This window comes from Myotis lucifugus, unplaced genomic scaffold (genome assembly GCF_000147115.1).
Source record: "Myotis lucifugus unplaced genomic scaffold, Myoluc2.0 scaffold_107, whole genome shotgun sequence".
NCBI classification, from domain to species: Eukaryota; Metazoa; Chordata; class Mammalia; order Chiroptera; family Vespertilionidae; genus Myotis; species Myotis lucifugus.
Genome location: NW_005871155.1, coordinates 1,260,257 through 1,267,245, shown reverse-complemented (window position 1 = coordinate 1,267,245; position 6,989 = coordinate 1,260,257). Strand labels below are relative to the sequence as shown.

At 43.5% G+C, this 6,989-nt stretch overlaps 1 pseudogene; it reads right to left on the bottom strand.

Annotated features, from left to right (window-relative positions):
• Window positions 1-1,117: 1,117 nt before the first annotated feature.
• Window positions 1,118-6,351, bottom strand: LOC102431167 (annotated as a pseudogene).
• Window positions 6,352-6,989: the final 638 nt, after the last annotated feature.

Sequence of the window (6,989 nt, the reverse complement as noted above, 5' to 3'; positions counted from 1 at the left end):
AATTACCCTGTCCATCTAGACACCTGACCTCCATGGATTCAATTCTAATGTTTGGTGAGAAGAAACTGCCGTGTGGGGGATAGGGGTGCTGAAGTGCTCTGTCCGCTCATGTTGGATCCCTTCTGTCTTCATTAGCATTTTCCCAAGTTGAGCCACGAAGTGAAGCTAACTACATAGATGACACTTCAATATCCAAATGTGCTCCCCCCTCCACCCCTGCTTCCTAATGATAGAATTTAGCCACAGGCCCCAGTGAAATTACAAAATACTACAAACTACAGGGTTTATGGACCTTGACAATCTGCTTGACATGTTTTCCAAGCAAAGTCCCAATGTCCTTTGAGAACAAATTCTTCAACTCTTTCCACTTCCAGCCTGAGAAACAGGTTAGAGTTTGAGTTACTATTTGTTAGAGGCATTTTGAATGTACCCTAATTTACGTGTAACCTGGCCTTTATGTTCTATGGGAGTAATAATAGAATATTTATTGAAAAGGGAAATTACATAAGGTAAGTAGTCTGATCCTTACTCAGGCTGCCCCATCCTGAGGGAGAGTCTGTGCCATGTGTTATGAAGGGCAATGAAGGCCCTGCCCCTCAAAGCCTTCCCTAGACCAGGAAAGGATACCCCAGCATCCCTATCCCCCAGTCACCAGCTTAGTCATCATCCCCTTAGTGCAAATGTAGGTATGGCTGGTGCCACATTCTGGGCCCTTCTGCTAGGGAAGGTTACTGACAACGTAGACCATCCTCCCTTTCTCACAATTATTCCTAGGCCTATTCCTGCTCTCCAGGAATATCATTGCCTATGATTTTCCATTCATCACTTATTTGATAAATTCATTTGTCACCCTTCCCTGGGCTTGCTGGGCACAAAGCACTGTGCTTCATGATGGAAATGCCAAGCTGATTAAGACCCACTGCAAGAGGATACAAGCCAGCACGGAGGCCACCGTGTGCACAGGCAGCGAGCACAGCATTGTGTGAGAGAGTTGTGATAGGAGTATGGACAGCATCAAAGACACAGAGCAGGGGTCGCTGTGACAAATTAGTGAACGTTATTTGTAATAACGTTCATCAGTATGAGCTTAAAGCTAAGACATTCTTTAAAATCATTCTTATTGCTCAATATTGGACTTCATAATTTCTTTACTATTGACACATGTGGACAAATTGGGGGAGGTGTTTCTTGAAGATATTGGCTTTGCTAAAGTAGTGCCCATGCTGAAAAAAAAATGAGAACTGAAAATATAAAGCATATACTTCAACCTACCCATACAGGGAGTCTGGGAGCAATTTCACATAATTTCTGTTTCAAAATATTTCAATCTAAAGACATCATTTTAAGACATCTCTTCAGATACTGATGAATAAATCCTTCATAAATTTGTGGATGTGTCATAAATTTAAAATGTCAAGCAACACGTTAGATTTGGAAGTGGAGACATTTCTCAGGAACCAAAATTATGTATGTGGAAACAGAGATGGATTAAGAAATATAAGCAAAATCCCACCAATAACGATTGAAATGGAAATTACCAGGATAGAAATTACTCTTGATTAAGGGAAATGCTTGCAATACAGATTTTTATAGTGTAATTCTATTATTTATATACTACTTACCTGGCATTCATCCTATGCCAGCCTGCATTATTGGGGGGAAGGGAGTTCCTCTCTCTCCTTATCTAAAATGCCAACTCCTGAGGGCGAGGATTTATTGAATCCCCAGGATCTGTGTGTTCAGTGAGTGCTGCTATTTCTGCTACTGATGGTTCTAGCCACTCTGAACCCACATCAGTGGTTAAAATCCTGCCAACTCAAATCTCACCAGGCCTTTATTAACTTCAATTCCCAGTTCTCTCTGGGGGCATTGGCACCAACATTACGGTGCTTTTACTTCAGGGTGCCTAAGTACTGGGAGGGGGACAGGCATGTTCTCTTTTTACTCAGAACAGCCCAAGAGTAACATTTGCCAGGCTTCCAAAGGGGAATAGAGTGGAATATGGCTATTATGATGTGTGTATGTGATGGAAAGCATGACTCCAAAGGAATTTGGAATGAATATAATGAAGTAATAAGGATGAATAGTTTGATTAAATCTAGTAAAGGAATATCTAGTCTTAGAATCTGAAAAAAACTTGATGATATAAATGAAGACAGGGTCATGGCAGGGTCTCCAGTGCAACCAAGTGTGTGTATCAGCACAGTGTGGAAAGTTCCAGAAGCATCTAGGCATGAATTTAAAAGTTCATAACTTTCATTGGATGCAGTTGCAACACATGGAAAGAAAACTACCACAGTGCATAGATGTCTATGGGGAAAGCCACCTGCCAACCTGAGCACTGTCTCTTACCCCTCACACTGGGAATGGAAGTGCCTGGAAGATAGGGGCTTCTGCTTCTGCTTCTATCACTCAGTAAGTGATAGGTAATGAGGCTCCAACGACAGCTTTGTAGGGCAAAGGAAAACACAGCCAAGAAAGGCTACTTAAGTAGAAAGTGGGAGGTTGGAAGACTGAGCACTTTATTGGACAAAAGGTCAACATTCATGAGTGAGAAAAAAGAGGTGGTGTTTTGGGGGTGGGGAAGTGATGGAGGAAAAATTCCAAAGTATGCCGCAAGTCAGGCTTAGGAATGTGTCTCAATTAGCAAAGGAAGTGAGCTGGAAGCGCTGTCTTCTGATGCGCATGGACAGGGATGGAGAAAGAGGAGGGGGAGCAAGTGAGGAAAGGGCCAGACAGGAGCATGAACTAGTCCATAGGGATGTAGGGCTTTGCACTAAGCCCTGAAATACCCAACGAGCATATGACAATTTTGAAATTGGACTTTTGCCCACAACAACATTGAACTATCTCAGTTTGGTGCAAAAGGGCAGGGCATCTTTCCTCCAGAATGAGTGCGGCTTGAGGGGTAATTCTCCTGATTCTGCAGCTCTGCTATGTCAGGTTTGCCCACTCTGGGGCAACAAGGGCTTTCTTTGATGACTTCCTGGCTCAAGTGATACTTACTGGTAGCTAACTGTGCTGGGTCTTCCCATTTACCTCCTCACACATGCAGATTCATTCTCCCCCTTGTTTGTGCTTAGTTCTGTGCCCTGAGAAGCTGACCCTGAGTTCAGAGGTAGGAGAGAGAGGCCAGGGTACTTTCTTCCTGCTCCCTCTCTGCTTCTTTGTCTCATATGACGGTTGCTGTGTCTCTTTACAGACTCAACTTTCACTGGGTTCCCAAAACACTACTTCCTTCCCGTTCAGCCTAGGCTGGTACCAGCCTCCCATTATTGCTGCAACACCCTGGTTTATTCACTTAGCCCTGCCCACACCTCTGTCTCTCTACCTTGATAATCTGAAGTGAATTTGTCTCTTGCCAAAACAAACACTGACGTTGTGCCAGGCTCTATTCTCAGTCCTCTGTGTGCATGAACCCATTTCATCCTCCCAACACTTTATTGATGAGGCTGAGCCACAAAAAGGTTCAGGCACTTGCCTAAGGTAACACAGTAAGTGGCAGAGTCGAGGTTTGAACCTAGACAGTTGAGCTCTAAACTCTTAGCACTTAACCACTGATCCACCCTATCTCTCTTCCAGCTCACATCACTTCCTGGAGCACAGCTAAGAATGAGAAAGTGGACGCAAAGACGCAAAGAATTCTAATAGTAGTTCATATACTAAAGCTTATTAGCTCATATACTGAAGCTTATTCATAGGAAAACCTCACAGGTCACAATTAACTCTAATGTTGTTTCATTCTAATAAGATAGGCTATCAGATTTCCTACTCCAATGGTTCTCAACCTTGGTTGTACAACAGAATCACCTGGGGATTTTGAAACGGTCCTTGTGCCCAGGACATGCCCCAGACATGAAGTCAGAACACTGGAAATGGGATGCAGGAATGGATAGTGTTTTAAATTCCCCGGAGATGTTAGCATGCTGTCGAAAATTGAGAACTATGTCCTAGCCCACAGTAGCTCTTACTAGAAGGCAAGGATTATGCGTGGATAGGCCTGGTGATATAAGACTAACAGCTGACAGCTACACAAAGGGAGGATAACAAGAAGCTATGGAGAGTTTGTGCAAGAACAGCCCCTCTTCCACCTCCATTCCTTGAAAAAGGGTCATGATCTGGGTTCACTTAATGCTTGGGCAAATTGTTCCTGGGCCTGAAAACAGGTTATTTTCTTATTATTACATTGCTAGAGGCCCAGTGTATGAAATTCGTGCACAGGGGAGAGGGGGTGTCCCTCAGCCCGGTCTGCACCCTCTCTCAATCTGGGACCCCAACTGCCAGTGTAACTGGCAGTCGGACATCCCTCTCGCAATCCAGGACTGCTGGCTCCTAACCGCTCACCTGCCAGCCTGATCGCCCCTAACTGCTCACCTACCTGCCTGTCTGATTGCCCCTAACTGCCTCTGCCTGCCTGCCTGATCGCCCCTAACCACTTTATGCCTGCCTGATCACCCCTAACCACTTTAAGCCTGCCTGATTGCCCCTAACTGCTCACTGGGTCAGCCTGCTTTGTCCAGAAGGACGTCCGGAATGATGTCCAGAAGGTTGTTTGGGCTGCCTGGTCTAATTAGCATATTATGTTTTTATTAGTATAGATAGCATATTATGTTTTTATTAGTATAGATAGTAATTGTCCTGAGTTACTTTTTTACTTATCATTTATTTTTAAAGGCGTTAATATATGAAAAGCTTAACATACTAAGAAAGTTACAATACACAAATGTGCTCGATAGTGATATTGACAGATTAACTTTTATGCACTATATGTGATCTTGAGTTTGTTTTACCCATTCATATTTTCATGTTCGGTTATTCAGACTGATTATTCCCTAGAAATACCTGGCTGATTAAGCATGAGTCACATGCAACAAAAGCAAATGCAGATGTTTGTGCCACTCAACCAAGTATTCATAAAGAAAATGATGTAAACTTTGTTCACATCGACCAGGGCACATCAAAATACCCTTCTCCTTGGGAGAGAGCTGCACCTACTAAAAAATACTGCACCTTCCTTCTTTTTTATTTTGTTTGAAACTCATATAGTAACCAGTAGGATAACTCTAAAGAGGTTAACATAATTTCCAAAGCATCAGGATCATCAAGAGAATCTGGACTCATGTACTAAGAGATTAACATAATTTCCAAAGCATCAGGATCATCAAGAGAATCTGGACATATGGGAGGTGGTGGTGGGATTATTGGTGGTTCAGAGGGAAATGAAGGCAGCCAGCATGATAGGAAGGGTGGTGGGCCATTGAATTTTAGACATAGCTTTCCTGGTGCCAGTTCTGATCCTGACCTGGGGAGAGGGGTGGAGGGAGAGAAGGGTTCCACAGAACAGCTTTTGACTTGCTGTTATTTGGTTTGTTTCCAGGATACATGCAGGAGTTATCATTTCATCTGTTGAAATTTGACTTTCATTTTCATTCTCCTGAGCACCCTGTTCTATGTTATTAGCCACTTCAGCCCTTGTGGAAAGTAGATCAGACAGATTTTGCTCCTCTCTATTTCCGCAGCCGGTAAAAGCCACATCACAGTTCTCGCTCTTAAAATCAATGGCAGCAAAGATCGCTGGGTAAATGCAGTCTTCTCCTGACCAAATGGCAGAACATTTGTCACCAATTTTCCACTGCTTCAAGGGACTTGTGCTATTCTTTTTTGGCTTTTATTTTTAGCAGGTTTTCTTTTAGGTGTGCCTTTTGATTTATCTGAAGCTTCAGAAATGTCACCATTCTTTAGAGCAGCGGTTCTCAACATGTGGATCGCAACCCCTTTCACAGGGGTCGCCTAAGACCATCCTGCATATCAGATATTTACATTACGATTCATAACAGTAGCAACATTACAGTTATGAAGTAGCAACGAAAATAATTTTATGGTTGGGTCACAACATGAGGAACTGTATTTAAAGGGCCAGAAGGTTGAGAACCACTGCTTTAGAGCATGCTCATATGAGGCCACAGCTTTATCTAAGTTTTGATCAGTGCTGTATCATCCCACTTGTCTGAATCGCTCTGAGTCGTGTGCAGGGACACGTGAATGCCACGTGCGAGGAATGGGCTGTCCACCTCCCTGAGTCACTTAAGGTAGAATTACTGTTAACATACTTTGTTTACTGAAGCAAAGGAAATATACACCTTTTAGAAAGCTTTTCACCTCCCAAAATGACATCATTAAGGTTACTCTTAAATAGGTCAACTTCAGGTATCGGAAAGATTCACTTGAAATATGATACTTCTTATTGATCTATAGATGCCAAAGAAAAGAAATTGCCATATGAGGCATATGTTTATCAAATATTCCCACCTGCTCTTTAGCAGAAGCTAAGTCCACCTGCTCTTGATTCATGGTCATAGTTGACATTTAAAACTTGTTTATTCCTGACGTGAGTGACTGGACAAACAGGAGCACTCACCAGGTGGGTGCCAGCGCTGGTTCCCTGGGAAATGGTGCAAACACAAGGAGAACTCAGGCTCAGGGGATCTGAACATCAGACGGTTTCCTGTTGTCAGAGTTGGTCATGTCTTTCGGACTGGACTGGAATATTCCATCAGCCTGTTCCTTACAGCAGACCAAATGACTTTGATTTCTTTCTGATGTTTCTTGTGGCTCCTCTTGTTTACATGCTTGCCTGCAAAAAGCTGATGTGGGGATGTGATGACAGCTTGTGGGCTGCTGAGCGACTGGCACTGGTCCACCGGAGTCCAGCCTCATTTCTTCCCCCACCATTAGCTCAGAAGTTGGGGCACTGAGCAAGGGGAAATTCGACAATGACCATGCCAAACATAAGCCAAGAGCCCCACTTCGCCCCACTTCGCTCATCTACTTCAGCCCTGCATCTCTGCTCCCAGTAACTCTTCCCCTCCCCACTCTCAAAGGGTCCTGGTACTGTTTTTTATTAGTTCACTCTGAAAACAAATATTTCAGCCTAGGTACACAGAGGGATCTTCAAGGCATGGTTTCTGGGGAATGTCTTACAGCAGCAG